The following is a 19,677-nucleotide window of genomic DNA, read 5'->3' on the forward strand; positions in this document are numbered from 1 at the left end:
AGCTACACAACGAGATGAGGATGGTTATTGTCATTTTCTGAGCTGCGAACGGGCAGAAAGGTGAGAAAATGTCGGATTTTGACCCTTTGTGCTGACCTTTCAATTTCAACGTACCTCTCTATAACATGACCCAGCTGTATTTTCAGTGGTCGCATTGGTTTCATTTTTGATTTGCTTGTAGGGCGCTGGCACCCGCATTAAGTGACCCAGAAAATTTGGCACTGCTGTGAATAGTTTAGTCGCAAAGTGAAGATTCACGGGTAAAAAGCCCCAAACTTCTAGATAGGTTCTTTTTCAGCTTTCAGCAGCCCTGGGTGAGTTTTTTAGAGAAATGTGTGTCTTTTTCTTGGTGCTCTTGTCTATGTCCAGCAACACAACGAGATGAGGATGGTCATTGTCATTTTCTGAGCTGCGAACGGGCAGAAAGGTGAGAAAATGTCGTATTTCGACAATTTGTGCTGACCTTTCAATTTCAACGTACCTCTCTATAACATGAACCAGCTGTAATGTCTGTGGTCGCATCGATTTGATTTTTGGTTTGTTTTTAGGGCGCTGGCACCCGCATTCAGTGACCCAGAAAATGTGGCACTGCTGTAAATAGTTTAGTCGCAACGTGAAGATTCACGGGTAAAAAGCCCCAAACTTCTAGATAGGTTCTTTTTGAGCTTTCAGCAGCCCTGGGCGAGTTCTTTAGAGAAATGTGAGTCTTTTTCTTGGTGCTCTTGTCTATGTCCAGCTACACAACGAGATGAGGATGGTCATTGTCATTTTCTGAGCTGTGAACGGGCAGAAAGCTGAGAAAATGTCGGGTTTTGACCCTTTGTGCTGACCTTTCAATTTCAACGTACCTCTCTATAACATGACCCAGCTGTAATTTCAGTGGTCGCATTGGTTTCATTTTTGGTTTGCTTTTAGGGCGCTGGCACCCGCATTCAGTGACCCAGAAAATTTGGCACTGCTGTGAATAGTTTAGTCGCAAAGTGAAGATTCACGGGTAAAAAGCCCTAACTTCTAGATAGGTTCTTTTTCAGCTTTCAGCAGCCCTGGGTGAGTTCTTTAGAGAAATGTGGCTCTTTTTCATGGTGCTATTTTCTATGTCCAGCTACACAACGAGATGAGGATGGTCATTGTCATTTTCTGAGCTGCGAACGGGCAGAAAGGTGAGAAAATGTCGGATTTTGACCATTTGTGCTGACCTTTCAATTTCAACGTACCTCTCTATAACATGACCCAGCTGTAATTTCAGTGGTCGCATTAGTTTGATTTTTGGTTTGCTTGTAGGGCGCTGGCACACGCATTCAATGACCCAGAAATGTTGGCACTGCTGTGAATAGTTTAGTCGCAAAGTGAAGATTCACGGGTAAAAATGCCCAAAATTCTAGATAGGTTCTTTTTCAGCTTTCAGCAGCCCTGGGCGAGTTCTTTAGAGAAATGTGACTCTTTTTCATGGTGCTCTTGTCTATGTCCAGCTAACCAACGAGATGAGGATGGTCATTGTCATTTTCTAAGCTGCGAACGGGCAGAAAGGTGAGAAAATGTCGGATTTTGACCATTTGTGCTAACCTTCCAATTTCAACGTACCTCTCTATAACATGACCCAGCTGTAATGTCAGCGGTCGCATTGGTTTCATATTAATTTTGGTTTGCTTGTAGGGCGCTGGCACCCAAAATCAGTGACCCAGAAAATTGGGCACTGCTGTGAATAGTTTAGTCGCAAAGTGAAGATTCACGGGTAAGAAACCCCAAACTTCTAGATAGGTTCTTTATCAGCTTTCAGCAGCCCTTGGCGAGTTCTTTAGAGAAATGTGGGTCTTTTTCTTGGTGATTTTGTCTATGTCCAGCTACACAACGAGATGAGGATGGTCATTGTCATTTTCTGAGCTGCAAACGGGCAGAAAGGTGAGAAAATGTCGGATTTTGACCATTTGTGCTGACCTTTTAATTTCAACGTACCTCTCTATAACATGACCCAGCTGTAATTTCAGTGGTCGCATTGGTTTGATTTTTGGTTTGCTTGTAGGGCGCTGGCACCCGCATTCAGTGACCCAGAAAATTTGGCACTGCTGTGAATAGTTTAGTCGCAAAGTGAAGATTCACGGGTAAAAAGCCCCTAACTTCTAGATAGGTTTTTTTTCAGCTTTCAGCAGCCCTGGGTGAGTTCTTTAGAGAAATGTGGCTCTTTTTCATGGTGCTATTTTCTATGTCCAGCTACACAACGAGATGAGGATGGTCATTGTCATTTTCTGAGCTGCGAACGGGCAGAAAGGTGAGAAAATGTCGGATTTTGACCATTTGTGCTGACCTTTCAATTTCAACGCACCTCTCTATAACATGACCCAGCTGTAATTTCAGTATTCGCATTGGTTTGATTTTTGGTTTGCTTGTAGGGCGCTAGCACCCGCATTCAGTGACCCAGAAAATTTGGCACTGCTGTGAATAGTTTGTTCGAAAAGTGAAGATTCACGGGTAAAAAGCCCCAAACTTCTAGATAGGTTCTTTTTCAGCTTTCAGCAGCCCTGGGTGAGTTCTTTAGAGAAATGTGGCTCTTTTTCATGGTGCTATTTTCTATGTCCAGCTACACAACGAGATGAGGATGGTCATTGTCATTTTCTGAGCTGCGAACGGGCAGAAAGGTGAGAAAATGTCGGATTTTGACCATTTGTGCTGACCTTCCAATTTCAACGTACCTCTCTATAACATGACCCAGCTGTAATTTCAGTGGTCGCATTGGTTTGATTTTTGGTTTGCTCGTAGATCGCTGGCACCCGCATTCAGTGACCCAGAAAATGTGGCACTGCTGTGAATAGTTTAGTCGCAAAGTGAAGATTCACGGGTAAAAAGCCCCAAACTTCTAGATAGGTTCTTTTTCAGCTTTCAGCAGCCCGGGGTGAGTTCTTTAGAGAAATGTGGCTCTTTTTCATGGTGCTATTTTCTATGTCCAGGTACACAACGAGATGAGGATGGTCATTGTAATTTTTTGAGCTGCGAACGGGCAGAAAGGTGAGAAAATGTCGGATTTTGACCATTTGTGCTGACCTTTCAATTTCAACGTACCTCTCTATAACATGACCCAGCTGTAATGTCAGCGGTCGCATTGGTTTCATAATTGGTTTGCTTGTAGGGCGCTGGCACCCACAATCAGTGACCCTAAAAATTTGGCACTGCTGTGAATAGTTTAGTCGCAAAGTGAAAATTCACGGGTAAAAAGCCCAAAACTTCTAGATAGGTTCTTTTTCAGCTTTCAGCAGCCCTGGGCGAGTTCTTTAGAGAAAAGTGCGTCTTTTTCTTGGTGCTCTTGTCTATGTCCAGCTATACAACGAGATGAGGATGGTCATTGTCATTTTCTGAGCTGCGAACGGGCAGAAAGGTGAGAAAATGTCGGATTTTGACCATTTGTGCTAACCTTTCAATTTCAACGTACCTCTCTATAACATGAACCAGCTGTAATGTCTGTGGTCGCATCGATTTGATTTTTGGTTTGTTTTTAGGGCGCTGGCACCCGCATTCAGTGACCCAGAAAATGTGGCACTGCTGTAAATAGTTTAGTCGCAACGTGAAGATTCACGGGTAAAAAGCCCCAAACTTCTAGATAGGTTCTTTTTGAGCTTTCAGCAGCCCTGGGCGAGTTCTTTAGAGAAATGTGAGTCTTTTTCTTGGTGCTCTTGTCTATGTCCAGCTACACAACGAGATGAGGATGGTCATTGTCATTTTCTGAGCTGTGAACGGGCAGAAAGCTGAGAAAATGTCGGGTTTTGACCCTTTGTGCTGACCTTTCAATTTCAACGTACCTCTCTATAACATGACCCAGCTGTAATTTCAGTGTTCGCATTGGTTTCATTTTTGGTTTGCTTTTAGGGCGCTGGCACCCGCATTCAGTGACCCAGAAAATTTGGCACTGCTGTGAATAGTTTAGTCGCAAAGTGAAGATTCACGGGTAAAAAGCCCTAACTTCTAGATAGGTTCTTTTTCAGCTTTCAGCAGCCCTGGGTGAGTTCTTTAGAGAAATGTGGCTCTTTTTCATGGTGCTATTTTCTATGTCCAGCTACACAACGAGATGAGGATGGTCATTGTCATTTTCTGAGCTGCGAACGGGCAGAAAGGTGAGAAAATGTCGGATTTTGACCATTTGTGCTGACCTTTCAATTTCAACGTACCTCTCTATAACATGACCCAGCTGTAATTTCAGTGGTCACATTAGTTTGATTTTTGGTTTGCTTGTAGGGCGCTGGCACACGCATTCAATGACCCAGAAATGTTGGCACTGCTGTGAATAGTTTAGTCGCAAAGTGAAGATTCACGGGTAAAAATGCCCAAAATTCTAGATAGGTTCTTTTTCAGCTTTCAGCAGCCCTGGGCGAGTTCTTTAGAGAAATGTGACTCTTTTTCATGGTGCTCTTGTCTATGTCCAGCTAACCAACGAGATGAGGATGGTCATTGTCATTTTCTAAGCTGCGAACGGGCAGAAAGGTGAGAAAATGTCGGATTTTGACCATTTGTGCTAACCTTCCAATTTCAACGTACCTCTCTATAACATGACCCAGCTGTAATGTCAGCGGTCGCATTGGTTTCATATTAATTTTGGTTTGCTTGTAGGGCGCTGGCACCCAAAATCAGTGACCCAGAAAATTGGGCACTGCTGTGAATAGTTTAGTCGCAAAGTGAAGATTCACGGGTAAGAAACCCCAAACTTCTAGATAGGTTCTTTATCAGCTTTCAGCAGCCCTTGGCGAGTTCTTTAGAGAAATGTGGGTCTTTTTCTTGGTGATTTTGTCTATGTCCAGCTACACAACGAGATGAGGATGGTCATTGTCATTTTCTGAGCTGCAAACGGGCAGAAAGGTGAGAAAATGTCGGATTTTGACCATTTGTGCTGACCTTTTAATTTCAACGTACCTCTCTATAACATGACCCAGCTGTAATTTCAGTGGTCGCATTGGTTTGATTTTTGGTTTGCTTGTAGGGCGCTGGCACCCGCATTCAGTGACCCAGAAAATTTGGCACTGCTGTGAATAGTTTAGTCGCAAAGTGAAGATTCACGGGTAAAAAGCCCCTAACTTCTAGATAGGTTTTTTTTCAGCTTTCAGCAGCCCTGGGTGAGTTCTTTAGAGAAATGTGGCTCTTTTTCATGGTGCTATTTTCTATGTCCAGCTACACAACGAGATGAGGATGGTCATTGTCATTTTCTGAGCTGCGAACGGGCAGAAAGGTGAGAAAATGTCGGATTTTGACCATTTGTGCTGACCTTTCAATTTCAACGCACCTCTCTATAACATGACCCAGCTGTAATTTCAGTATTCGCATTGGTTTGATTTTTGGTTTGCTTGTAGGGCGCTAGCACCCGCATTCAGTGACCCAGAAAATTTGGCACTGCTGTGAATAGTTTGTTCGAAAAGTGAAGATTCACGGGTAAAAAGCCCCAAACTTCTAGATAGGTTCTTTTTCAGCTTTCAGCAGCCCTGGGTGAGTTCTTTAGAGAAATGTGGCTCTTTTTCATGGTGCTATTTTCTATGTCCAGCTACACAACGAGATGAGGATGGTCATTGTCATTTTCTGAGCTGCGAACGGGCAGAAAGGTGAGAAAATGTCGGATTTTGACCATTTGTGCTGACCTTCCAATTTCAACGTACCTCTCTATAACATGACCCAGCTGTAATTTCAGTGGTCGCATTGGTTTGATTTTTGGTTTGCTCGTAGATCGCTGGCACCCGCATTCAGTGACCCAGAAAATGTGGCACTGCTGTGAATAGTTTAGTCGCAAAGTGAAGATTCACGGGTAAAAAGCCCCAAACTTCTAGATAGGTTCTTTTTCAGCTTTCAGCAGCCCGGGGTGAGTTCTTTAGAGAAATGTGGCTCTTTTTCATGGTGCTATTTTCTATGTCCAGGTACACAACGAGATGAGGATGGTCATTGTAATTTTTTGAGCTGCGAACGGGCAGAAAGGTGAGAAAATGTCGGATTTTGACCATTTGTGCTGACCTTTCAATTTCAACGTACCTCTCTATAACATGACCCAGCTGTAATGTCAGCGGTCGCATTGGTTTCATAATTGGTTTGCTTGTAGGGCGCTGGCACCCACAATCAGTGACCCTAAAAATTTGGCACTGCTGTGAATAGTTTAGTCGCAAAGTGAAAATTCACGGGTAAAAAGCCCAACACTTCTAGATAGGTTCTTTTTCAGCTTTCAGCAGCCCTGGGCGAGTTCTTTAGAGAAAAGTGCGTCTTTTTCTTGGTGCTCTTGTCTATGTCCAGCTATACAACGAGATGAGGATGGTCATTGTCATTTTCTGAGCTGCGAACGGGCAGAAAGGTGAGAAAATGTCGGATTTTGACCATTTGTGCTAACCTTTCAATTTCAACGTACCTCTCTATAACATGACCCAGCTGTAATTTCAGTGGTCGCATTGGTTTCATTTTTGGTTTGCTTGTAGGGCGCTGCCACCCACAATCAGTGACCCTAATAATTTGGCACTGCTGTGAATAGTTTAGTCGCAAAGTGAAGATTCACGGGTTAAAAGCCCCAAACTTCTAGATAGGTTCTTTTCAGCTTTCAGCAGCCCTGGGCGAGTTCTTTAGAGAAATGTGAGTCTTTTTCTTGGTGCTCTTGTCTATGGCCAGCAACACAACGAGATGAGGATGGTCATTGTCATTTTTTGAGCTGCGAACGGGCAGAAAGGTGAGAAAATGTCGGATTTTGACCATTTGTGCTGACCTTTCAATTTCAACGTACCTCTCTATAACATGACCCAGCTGTAATGTCAGCGGTCGCATTGGTTTCATAATTGGTTTGCTTGTAGGGCGCTGGCAACCGCATTCAGTGACCCAGAAAATTTGGCACCGCTGTGAATAGTTTAGTCGAAAAGTGAAGATTCACGGGTTAAAAGCCCCAAACTTCTAGATAGGTTCTTTTCAGCTTTCAGCAGCCCTGGGCGAGTTCTTTAGAGAAATGCGAGTCTTTTTCTTGGTGCTCTTGTCTATGTCCAGCTAACGAACGAGATAAGGATGGTCATTGTCATTTTCTGAGCTGCGAACGGGCAGAAAGGTGAGAAAATGTCGGATTTTGACCCTTTGTGCTGCCCTTTCAATTTCAACGTACCTCTCTATAACATGACCCAGCTGTAATTTCAGTGGTCGCATTGGTTTCATTTTTGGTTTGCTTGTAGGGTGCTGGCAACCGCATTCAGTGACCCAGAAAATTTGGCACTGCTGTGAATAGTTTAGTCGCAAAGTGAAGATTCAAGGGTAAAAAGGCCCAAAAATCTAGATAGGTTCTTTTTCAGCTTTCAGCAGCCCTGGGCGAGTTCTTTAGAGAAATGTGACTCTTTTTCATGGTGCTCTTGTCTATGTCCAGCTAACCAACGAGATGAGGATGGTCATTGTCATTTTCTAAGCTGCGAACGGGCAGAAAGGTGAGAAAATGTCGGATTTTGACCATTTACGCTGACCTTCCAATTTCAACGTACCTCTCTATAACATGACCCAGCTGTAATGTCAGCGGTCGCATTGGTTTCATATTTGGTTTGCTTGTAGGGCGCTGGCACCCACAATCAGTGACCCTAAAAAATGGGCACTGCTGTGAATAGTTTAGTCGCAAAGTGAAGATTCACGGGTAAAAACCCCAAACTTCTAGATAGGTTCTTTTTCAGCTTTCAGCAGCCCTGGGCGAGTTCTTTAGAGAAATGTGAGTCTTTTTCTTGGTGCTCTTGTCTATGGCCAGCAACACAACGAGACGAGGATGGTCATTGTCATTTTTCTGAGCTGCGAACGGGCAGAAAGGTGAGAAAATGTCGGATTTTTTTCATTTGTGCTGACCTTTCAATTTCAACGTACCTCTCTATAACATGACCCAGCTGTAATTTCAGTGGTCGCATTGGTTTGATTTTTGGTTTGCTTGTAGGGCGCTGGCACCCGCATTCAGTGACCCAGAAAATTTGGCACTGCTGTGAATAGTTTAGTCGCAAAGTGAAGATTCACGAGTAAAAAGCCTCAAACTTCTAGATAGGTTCTTTTTCAGGTTTCAGCAGCCCTGGGTGAGTTCTTTAGAGAAATGTGGCTCTTTTTCATGGTGCTATTTTCTATGTTCAGCTACACAACGAGATGAGGATGGTCATTGTCATTTTCTGAGCTGCGAACGGGCAGAAAGGTGAGAAAATGTCGGATTTTGACCATTTGTGCTGACCTTTCAATTTCAACTTACCTCTCTATAACATGACCCAGCTGTAATTTCAGTGGTCGCATTGGTTTCATTTTTGGTTTGCTTGTAGGGCGCTGGCACCCGCATTCAGTGACCCAGAAAATTTGGCACCGCTGTGAATAGTTTAGTCGCAAAGTGAAGATTCACGGGTAAAAAGCCCCAAACTTCTAGATAGGTTCTTTTTCAGCTTTCAGCAGCCCTGGGTGAGTTCTTTAGAGAAATGTGACTCTTTTTCATGGTGCTCTTGTCTATGTCCAGCTAACCAACGAGATGAGGATGGTCATTGTCATTTTCTAAGCTGCGAACGGGCAGAAAGGTGAGAAAATGTCGGATTTTGACCATTTACGCTGACCTTCCAATTTCAACGTACCTCTCTATACCATGACCCAGCTGTTATGTCAGCGGTCGCATTGGTTTCATATTTGGTTTGCTTGTAGGGCGCTGGCACCCACAATCAGTGACCCTAAAAAATGGGCACTGCTGTGAATAGTTTAGTCGCAAAGTGAAGATTCACGGGTAAAAACCCCAAACTTCTAGATAGGTTCTTTTTCAGCTTTCAGCAGCCCTGGGCGAGTTCTTTAGAGAAATGTGGGTCTTTTTCTTGGTGCTCTTGTCTATGTCCAGCTACACAACGAGATGAGGATGGTCATTGTCATTTTCTGAGCTGCGAACGGGCAGAAAGGTGAGAAAATGTCGGATTCTGACCATTTGAGCTGACCTTTCAATTTCAACGTACCTCTCTATAACATGACCCAGCTGTAATTTCAGTGGTCGCATTGGTTTGATTTTTGGTTTGCTTGTAGGGCGCTGGCACCCGCATTCAGTGACCCAGAAAATTTGGCACTGCTGTGAATAGTTTAGTCGCAAAGTGAAGATTCACGAGTAAAAAGTCCCAAACTTCTAGATAGGTTCTTTTTCAGCTTTCAGCAGCCCTGGGTGAGTTCTTTAGAGAAATGTGGGTCTTTTTCATGGTGCTATTTTCTATGTCAGGCTACATAACGAGATGAGGATGGTCATTGTCATTTTCTGAGCTGCGAACGGGCAGAAAGGTGAGAAAATGTCGGATTTTGACCATTTGTGCTGACCTTTCAATTTCAACGTACCTCTCTATAACATGACCCAGCTGTAATTTCAGTGGTCGCATTGGTTTCATTTTTGGTTTGCTTGTAGGGTGCTGGCAACCGCATTCAGTGACCCAGAAAATTTGGCACTGCTGTGAATAGTTTAGTCGCAAAGTGAAGATTCAAGGGTAAAAAGGCCCAAAAATCTAGATAGGTTCTTTTTCAGCTTTCAGCAGCCCTGGGCGAGTTCTTTAGAGAAATGTGACTCTTTTTCATGGTGCTCTTGTCTATGTCCAGCTAACCAACGAGATGAGGATGGTCATTGTCATTTTCTAAGCTGCGAACGGGCAGAAAGGTGAGAAAATGTCGGATTTTGACCATTTACGCTGACCTTCCAATTTCAACGTACCTCTCTATACCATGACCCAGCTGTTATGTCAGCGGTCGCATTGGTTTCATATTTGGTTTGCTTGTAGGGCGCTGGCACCCACAATCAGTGACCCTAAAAAATGGGCACTGCTGTGAATAGTTTAGTCGCAAAGTGAAGATTCACGGGTAAAAACCCCAAACTTCTAGATAGGTTCTTTTTCAGCTTTCAGCAGCCCTGGGCGAGTTCTTTAGAGAAATGTGGGTCTTTTTCTTGGTGCTCTTGTCTATGTCCAGCTACACAACGAGATGAGGATGGTCATTGTCATTTTCTGAGCTGCGAACGGGCAGAAAGGTGAGAAAATGTCGGATTCTGACCATTTGAGCTGACCTTTCAATTTCAACGTACCTCTCTATAACATGACCCAGCTGTAATTTCAGTGGTCGCATTGGTTTGATTTTTGGTTTGCTTGTAGGGCGCTGGCACCCGCATTCAGTGACCCAGAAAATTTGGCACTGCTGTGAATAGTTTAGTCGCAAAGTGAAGATTCACGAGTAAAAAGTCCCAAACTTCTAGATAGGTTCTTTTTCAGCTTTCAGCAGCCCTGGGTGAGTTCTTTAGAGAAATGTGGCTCTTTTTCATGGTGCTATTTTCTATGTCAGGCTACATAACGAGATGAGGATGGTCATTGTCATTTTCTGAGCTGCGAACGGGCAGAAAGGTGAGAAAATGTCGGATTTTGACCATTTGTGCTGACCTTTCAATTTCAACGTACCTCTCTATAACATGACCCAGCTGTAATTTCAGTGGTCGCATTGGTTTCATTTTTGGTTTGCTTGTAGGGCGCTGGCACCCGCATTCAGTGACCCAGAAAATTTGGCACCGCTGTGAATAGTTTAGTCGCAAAGTGAAGATTCACGGGTAAAAAGCCCCAAACTTCTAGATAGGTTCTTTTTCAGCTTTCAGCAGCCCTGGGTGAGTTCTTTAGAGAAATGTGGCTCTTTTTCATGGTGCTACTTTCTATGTCCAGCTACACAACGAGATGAGGATGGTCATTGTCATTTTCTGAGCTGCGAACGGGCAGAAAGGTGAGAAAATGTCGGATTTTGACCATTTGTGCTGACCTTCCAATTTCAACGTACCTCTCTATAACATGACCCAGTTGTAATTTCAGTGGTCGCATTGGTTTGATTTTTGGTTTGCTTGTAGGGCGCTGGCACCCGCATTCAGTGACCCAGAAAATTTGGCACTGCTGTGAATAGTTTAGTCGCAAAGTGAAGATTCACGGGTAAAAAGCCCCAAACTTCTAGATAGGTTCTTTTTCAGCTTTCAGCAGCCCGGGGTGAGTTCTTTAGAGAAATGTGGCTCTTTTTCATGGTGCTATTTTCTATGTCCAGGTACACAACGAGATGAGGATGGTCATTGTCATTTTCTGAGCTGCGAACGGGCAGAAAGGTGAGAAAATGTCGGATTTTGACCATTTGTGCTGACCTTTCAATTTCAACGTACCTCTCTATAACATGACCCAGCTGTAATTTCAGTGATCGCATTGGTTTCAGTTTTGGGTTGCTTGTAGGGCGCTGGCACCCGCATTCAGTGACCCAGGAAATTTGGCACTGCTGTGAATAGTTTAGTCGCAAAGTGAAGATTCACGGGTAAAAAGCCCCAAACTTCTAGATAGGTTCTTTTTGAGCTTTCAGCAGCCCTGGGCGAGTTCTTTAGAGAAATGTAAGTCTTTTTCTTGGTGCTCTTGTCTATGTCCAGCTACACAACGAGATGAGGATGGTCATTGTCATTTTTTAAGCTGCGAACGGGCAGAAAGGTGAGAAAATGTCGGATTTTGACCATTTGTGCTGACCTTTCAATTTCAACGTACCTCTCTATAACATGACCCAGCTGTAATTTCAGTGGTCGCATTGGTTTCATTTTTGGTTTGCTTGTAGGGCGCTGGCACCCGCATTCAGTGACCCAGAAAATTTGGCACTGCTGTGAATAGTTTAGTCGCAAAGTGAAGATTCACGGGTTAAAAGCCCCAAAATTCTAGATAGGTTCTTTTCAGCTTTCAGCAGCCCTGGGCGAGTTCTTTAGAGAAATGTGAGTCTTTTTCTTGGTGCTCTTGTCTATGTCCAGCTACACAACAAGATGAGGATGGTCATTGTCATTTTCTGAGCTGCGAACGGGCAGAAAGGTGAGAAAATGTCGGATTTTGACCCTTTGTGCTGACCTTTCAATTTCAACGTACCTCTCTATAACATGACCCAGCTGTAATTTCAGTGGTCGCATTGGTTTCATTTTTGGTTTGCTTGTAGGGTGCTGGCAACCGCATTCAGTGACCTAGAAAATTTGGCACTGCTGTGAATAGTTTAGTCGCAAAGTGAAGATTCAAGGGTAAAAAGGCCCAAAAATCTAGATAGGTTCTTTTTCAGCTTTCAGCAGCCCTGGGCGAGTTCTTTAGAGAAATGTGACTCTTTTTCATGGTGCTCTTGTCTATATCCAGCTAACCAACGAGATGAGGATGCTCATTGTCATTTTCTAAGCTGCGAACGGGCAGAAAGGTGAGAAAATGTTGGATTTTGACCATTTACGCTGACCTTCCAATTTCAACGTACCTCTCTATACCATGACCCAGCTGTTATGTCAGCGGTCGCATTGGTTTCATATTTGGTTTGCTTGTAGGGCGCTGGCACCCACAATCAGTGACCCTAAAAAATGGGCACTGCTGTGAATAGTTTAGTCGCAAAGTGAAGATTCACGGGTAAAAACCCCAAACTTCTAGATAGGTTCTTTTTCAGCTTTCAGCAGCCCTGGGCGAGTTCTTTAGAGAAATGTGGGTCTTTTTCTTGGTGCTCTTGTCTATGTCCAGCTACACAACGAGATGAGGATGGTCATTGTCATTTTCTGAGCTGCGAACGGGCAGAAAGGTGAGAAAATGTCGGATTCTGACCATTTGAGCTGACCTTTCAATTTCAACGTACCTCTCTATAACATGACCCAGCTGTAATTTCAGTGGTCGCATTGGTTTGATTTTTGGTTTGCTTGTAGGGCGCTGGCACCCGCATTCAGTGACCCAGAAAATTTGGCACTGCTGTGAATAGTTTAGTCGCAAAGTGAAGATTCACGAGTAAAAAGTCCCAAACTTCTAGATAGGTTCTTTTTCAGCTTTCAGCAGCCCTGGGTGAGTTCTTTAGAGAAATGTGGCTCTTTTTCATGGTGCTATTTTCTATGTCCAGCTACATAACGAGATGAGGATGGTCATTGTCATTTTCTGAGCTGCGAACGGGCAGAAAGGTGAGAAAATGTCGGATTTTGACCATTTGTGCTGACCTTTCAATTTCAACGTACCTCTCTATAACATGACCCAGCTGTAATTTCAGTGGTCGCATTGGTTTCATTTTTGGTTTGCTTGTAGGGCGCTGGCACCCGCATTCAGTGACCCAGAAAATTTGGCACCGCTGTGAATAGTTTAGTCGCAAAGTGAAGATTCACGGGTAAAAAGACCCAAACTTCTAGATAGGTTCTTTTTCAGCTTTCAGCAGCCCTGGGTGAGTTCTTTAGAGAAATGTGGCTCTTTTTCATGGTGCTACTTTCTATGTCCAGCTACACAACGAGATGAGGATGGTCATTGTCATTTTCTGAGCTGCGAACGGGCAGAAAGGTGAGAAAATGTCGGATTTTGACCATTTGTGCTGACCTTCCAATTTCAACGTACCTCTCTATAACATGACCCAGCTGTAATTTCAGTGGTCGCATTGGTTTGATTTTTGGTTTGCTTGTAGGGCGCTGGCACCCACATTCAGTGACCCAGAAAATGTGGCACTGCTGTGAATAGTTTAGTCGCAAAGTGAAGATTCACGGGTAAAAAGCCCCAAACTTCTAGATAGGTTCTTTTTCAGCTTTCAGCAGCCCGGGGTGAGTTCTTTAGAGAAATGTGGCTCTTTTTCATGGTGCTATTTTCTATGTCCAGGTACACAACGAGATGAGGATGGTCATTGTCATTTTCTGAGCTGCGAACGGGCAGAAAGGTGAGAAAATGTCGGATTTTGACCATTTGTGCTGACCTTTCAATTTCAACGTACCTCTCTATAACATGACCCAGCTGTAATTTCAGTGGTCGCATTGGTTTGATTTTTGGTTTGCTTGTAGGGCGCTGGCACCCGCATTCAGTGACCCAGAAAATTTGGCACTGCTGTCAATAGTTTAGTCGCAAAGTGAAGATTCACGGGTAAAAAGCCCCAAACTTCTAGATAGGTTCTTTTTCAGCTTTCAGCAGCCCTGGGCGAGTTCTTTGGAGAAATGTAAGTCTTTTTCTTGGTGCTCTTGTCTATGTCCAGCTACACAACGAGATGAGGATGGTCATTGTCATTTTTTAAGCTGCGAACGGGCAGAAAGGTGAGAAAATGTCGGATTTTGACCATTTGTGCTGACCTGCCAATTTCAACGTACCTCTCTATAACATGACCCAGCTGTAATTTCAGTGGTCGCATTGGTTTCATTTTTGGTTTGCTTGTAGGGCGCTGGCAACCGCATTCAGTGACCCAGAAAATTTGGCACTGCTGTGAATAGTTTAGTCGCAAAGTGAAGATTCACGGGTAAAAAGGCCCAAAATTCTAGATAGGTTCTTTTTCAGCTTTCAGCAGCCCTGGGTGAGTTCTTTAGAGAAATGTGGCCCTTTTTCATGGTGCTATTTTCTATGTCCAGCTACACAACGAGATGAGGATGGTCATTGTCATTTTCTGAGCTGCGAACGGGCAGAAAGGTGAGAAAATGTCGGATTTTGACCATTTGTGCTGACCTTTCAATTTCAACGTACCTCTCTATAACATGACCCAGCTGTAATTTCAGTGGTCGCATTGGCATTAGTTTTGGTTTGCTTGTAGGGCGTTGGCACCAGCATTCAGTGACCCAGAAAATTTGGCACTGCTGTGAATAGTTTAGTCGCAAAGTGAAGATTCACGGGTGAAAAGCCCCAAAATTCTAGATAGGTTCTTTTTCAGCTTACAGAAGCCCTGGGTGAGTTCTTTAGAGAAATGTGACTCTTTTTCTTGGTGCTCTTGTCTATGTCCAGCTAACGAACGAGATGAGGATGGTCATTGTCATTTTCTAAGCTGCGAACGGGCAGAAAGGTGAGAAAATGTCGGATTTTGACCATTTGTGCTGACCTCTCAATTTCAACGTACCTCTCTATAACATGACCCAGCTGTAATATCAGCGGTCGCATTGGTTTCATTTTTGGTTTGCTTGTAGGGCGCTGGCACCCACAATCAGTGACCCTAAAAATTTGGCACTGCTGTGAATAGTTTAGTCGCAAAGTGAAGATTCACGGGTAAAAAGCCCCAAACTTCTAGATAGGTTCTTTTTCAGCTTTCAGCATCCCTGGGCGAGTTCTTTAGAGAAATGTGGGTCTTTTTCTTGGTGCTCTTGTCTATGTCCGGCAACACAACAATATGAGGATGGTCATTGTCATTTTCTGAGTTGCGAACGGGCAGAAAGGTGAGAAAATGTCGGATTTTGACCATTTGTGCTGACCTTTCAATTTCAACGTACCTCTCTATAACATGAACCAGCTGTAATGTCAGTGGTCGGATTGATTTGATTTTTGGTTTGCTTTTAGGGCGCTGGCACCCACATTCATTGACGCAGAAAATGTGGCACTGCTGTGAATAGTTTAGTCGCAAAGTGAAGATTCACGGGTAAAAAGCCCCAAACTTCTAGATAGGTTCTTTTTCAGCTTTCAGCAGCCCTGGGCGAGTTCTTTAGAGAAATGTGACTCTTTTTCATGGTGCTCTTGTCTATTTCCAGCTAACGAACGAGATGAGGATGGTCATTGTCATTTTCTAAGCTGCGAACGGGCAGAAAGGTGAGAAAATGTCGGATTTTGACCATTTGTGCTGACCTTTCAATTTCAACGTACCTCTCTATAACATGACCCAGCTGTAATTTCAGTGGTCGCATTGGTTTCATTTTTGGTTTGCTTGTAGGGCGCTGGCACCCGCATTCAGTGACCCAGAAAATTTGGCACCGCTGTGTATAGTTTAGTCGCAAAGTGAAGATTCACGGGTAAAAAGCCCCAAACTTCTAGATAGGTTCTTTTTCAGCTTTCAGCAGCCCTGGGTGAGTTCTTTAGAGAAATGTGGCTCTTTTTCATGGTGCTACTTTCTATGTCCAGCTACACAACGAGATGAGGATGGTCATTGTCATTTTCTGAGCTGCGAACGGGCAGAAAGGTGAGAAAATGTCGGATTTTGACCATTTGTGCTGACCTTCCAATTTCAACGTACCTCTCTATAACATGACCCAGCTGTAATTTCAGTGGTCGCATTGGTTTGATTTTTGGTTTGCTTGTAGGGCGCTGGCACCCACATTCAGTGACCCAGAAAATGTGGCACTGCTGTGAATAGTTTAGTCGCAAAGTGAAGATTCACGGGTAAAAAGCCCCAAACTTCTAGATAGGTTCTTTTTCAGCTTTCAGCAGCCCGGGGTGAGTTCTTTAGAGAAATGTGGCTCTTTTTCATGGTGCTATTTTCTATGTCCAGGTACACAACGAGATGAGGATGGTCATTGTCATTTTCTGAGCTGCGAACGGGCAGAAAGGTGAGAAAATGTCGGATTTTGACCATTTGTGCTGACCTTTCAATTTCAACGTACCTCTCTATAACATGACCTAGCTGTAATTTGAGTGATCGCATTGGTTTCAGTTTTGGGTTGCTTGTAGGGCGCTGGCACCCGCATTCAGTGACCCAGAAAATTTGGCACTGCTGTGAATAGTTTAGTCGCAAAGTGAAGATTCACGGGTAAAAAGCCCCAAACTTCTAGATAGGTTCTTTTTCAGCTTTCAGCACCCCTGGGCGAGTTCTTTAGAGAAATGTAAGTCTTTTTCTTGGTGCTCTTGTCTATGTCCAGCTACACAACGAGATGAGGATGGTCATTGTCATTTTTTTAGCTGCGAACGGGCAGAAAGGTGAGAAAATGTCGGATTTTGACCATTTGTGCTGACCTTTCAATTTCAACGTACCTCTCTATAACATGACCCAGCTGTAATTTCAGTGGTCGCATTGGTTTCATTTTTGGTTTGCTTGTAGGGCGCTGGCAACCGCATTCAGTGACCCAGAAAATTTGGCACTGCTGTGAATAGTTTAGTCGCAAAGTGAAGATTCACGTGTAAAAAGGCCCAAAATTCTAGATAGGTTCTTTTTCAGCTTTCAGCAGCCCTGGGTGAGTTCTTTAGAGAAATGTGGCCCTTTTTCATGGTGCTATTTTCTATGTCCAGCTACACAACGAGATGAGGATGGTCATTGTCATTTTCTGAGCTGCGAACCGGCAGACAGGTGAGAAAATGTCGGATTTTGACCATTTGTGCTGACCTTTCAATTTCAACGTACCTCTCTATAACATGACCCAGCTGTAATTTCAGTGGTCGCATTGGCATTAGTTTTGGTTTGCTTGTAGGGCGTTGGCACCCGCATTCAGTGACCCAGAAAATTTGGCACTGCTGTGAATAGTTTAGTCGCAAAGTGAAGATTCACGGGTAAAAAGGCCCAAAATTCTAGATAGGTTCTTTTTCAGCTTACAGAAGCCCTGGGTGAGTTCTTTAGAGAAATGTGACTCTTTTCCTTGGTGCTCTTGTCTATGTCCAGCTACACAACGAGATGAGGATGGTCATTGTCATTTTCTGAGCTGCGAACGGGCAGAAAGGTGAGAAAATGTCGGATTTTGACCATTTGTGCTGACCTTTCAATTTCAACGTACCTCTCTATAACATGACCCAGCTGTAATTTCAGTGGTCGCATTGGCATTAGTTTTGGTTTGCTTGTAGGGCGTTGGCACCCGCATTCAGTGACCCAGAAAATTTGGCACTGCTGTGAATAGTTTAGTCGCAAAGTGAAGATTCACGGGTAAAAAGGCCCAAAATTCTAGATAGGTTCTTTTTCAGCTTACAGAAGCCCTGGGTGAGTTCTTTAGAGAAATGTGACTCTTTTTTTTGGTGCTCTTGTCTATGTCCAGCTAACGAACGAGATGAGGATGGTCATTGTCATTTTCTGAGCTGCGAACGGGCAGAAAGGTGAGAAAATGTCGGATTTTGACCATTTGTGCTGACCTCTCAATTTCAACGTACCTCTCTATAACATGACCCAGCTGTAATATCAGCGGTCGCATTGGTTTCATTTTTGGTTTGCTTGTAGGGCGCTGGCACCCACAATCAGTGACCCTAAAAATTTGGCACTGCTGTGAATAGTTTAGTCGCAAAGTGAAGATTCACGGGTAAAAAGCCCCAAACTTCTAGATAGGTTCTTTTTCAGCTTTCAGCATCCCTGGGCGAGTTCTTTAGAGAAATGTGGGTCTTTTTCTTGGTGCTCTTGTCTATGTCCGGCAACACAACAATATGAGGATGGTCATTGTCATTTTCTGAGTTGCGAACGGGCAGAAAGGTGAGAAAATGTCGGATTTTGACCATTTGTGCTGACCTTTCAATTTCAACGTACCTCTCTAGAACATGAACCAGCTGTAATGTCAGTGGTCGGATTGATTTGATTTTTGGTTTGCTTTTAGGGCGCTGGCACCCGCATTCATTGACGCAGAAAATGTGGCTCTGCTGTGAATAGTTTAGTCGCAAAGTGAAGATTCACGGGTTAAAAGCCCCAAACTTCTAGATAGGTTCTTTTTCAGCTTTCAGCAGCCCCGGGCGAGTTCTTTAGAGAAATGTGACTCTTTTTCATGGTGCTCTTGTCTATGTCCAGCTAACGAACGAGATGAGGATGGTCATTGTCATTTTCTAAGCTGCGAACGGGCAGAAAGGTGAGAAAATGTCGGATTTTGACCATTTGTGCTGACCTTTCAATTTCAACGTACCTCTCTATAACATGACCCAGCTGTAATATCAGCGGTCGCATTGGTTTGATTTTTGGTTTGCTTGTAGGGCGCTGGCATCCGCATTCAGTGACCCAGAAAAGTTGGCACTGCTGTGAATAGTTTAGTCGCAAAGTGAAGATTCACGGGTAAAAAGCCCCAAACTTCTAGATAGGTTCTTTTCAGCTTTCAGCAGCCCTGGGCGAGTTCTTTAGAGAAATGTGGCTCTTTTTCATGGTACTATTTTCTATGTCCAGCTACACAACGATATGAGGATGGTCATTGTCATTTTCTGAGCTGCGAACGGGCAGAAAGGTGAGAAAATGTCGGATTTTGACCATTTGTGCTGACCTTTCAATTTCAACGTACCTCTCTATAACATGACCCAGCTGTAATTTCAGTTATCGCATTGGTTTCAGTTTTGGGTTGCTTGTAGGGCGCTGGCACCCGCATTCAGTGACCCAGAAAATGTGGCACTGCTGTGAATAGTTTAGTCGCAAAGTGAAGATTCACGGGTAAAAAGCCCCAAACTTCTAGATAGGTTCTTTTTCAGCTTTCAGCAGCCCTGGGCAAGTTCTTTAGAGAAATGTAAGTCTTTTTCTTGGTGCTCTTGTCTATGTCCAGCTACACAACGAGATGAGGATGGTCATTGTCATTTTTTAAGCTGCGAACGGGCAGAAAGGTGAGAAAATGTCGGATTTTGACCATTTGTGCTGACCTTTCAATTTCAACGTACCTCTCTATAACATGACCCAGCTGTATTTTCAGTGGTCGCATTGGTTTCATTTTTGGTTTGCTTGTAGGGCGCTGGCAACCGCATTCAGTGACCCAGAAAATTTGGCGCTGCTGTGAATAGTTTAGTCGCAAAGTGAAGATTCACGGGTAAAAAGCCCCAAACTTCTAGGTAGGTTCTTTTTCAGCTTTCAGCAGCCCTGGGTGAGTTCTTTAGAGAAATGTGGCTCTTTTTCATGGTGCTATTTTCTATGTCCAGCTACACAACGAGATGAGGATGGTCATTGTCATTTTCTGAGCTGCGAACGGGCAGAAAGGTGAGAAAATGTCGGATTTTGACCATTTGTGCTGACCTTTCAATTTCAACGTACCTCTCTATAACATGACCCAGCTGTAATTTCAGTGGTCGCATTGGTTTCAGTTTTGGTTTGCTTGTAGGGCGTTGGCACCCGCATTCAGTGACCCAGAAAATTTGGCACTGC

At 43.8% G+C, this 19,677-nt stretch overlaps 1 long non-coding RNA gene across 1 annotated transcript in view; it reads left to right on the forward strand.

The window, feature by feature from the left end:
* LOC135806975 (uncharacterized) overlaps positions 1–12,907 on the forward strand; it is a 181,266-nt gene extending 168,359 nt beyond the window's left edge. The window contains exon 3 of the long non-coding RNA XR_010551394.1: positions 12,850–12,907. This is a non-coding gene — a long non-coding RNA (uncharacterized LOC135806975). The remainder of the gene's footprint in view (positions 1–12,849) is intronic.
* Positions 12,908–19,677: the final 6,770 nt, after the last annotated feature.

Source organism: Sycon ciliatum, chromosome 1 (assembly GCF_964019385.1).
Source record: "Sycon ciliatum chromosome 1, ocSycCili1.1, whole genome shotgun sequence".
Lineage (NCBI taxonomy): Eukaryota > Metazoa > Porifera > Calcarea > Leucosolenida > Sycettidae > Sycon > Sycon ciliatum.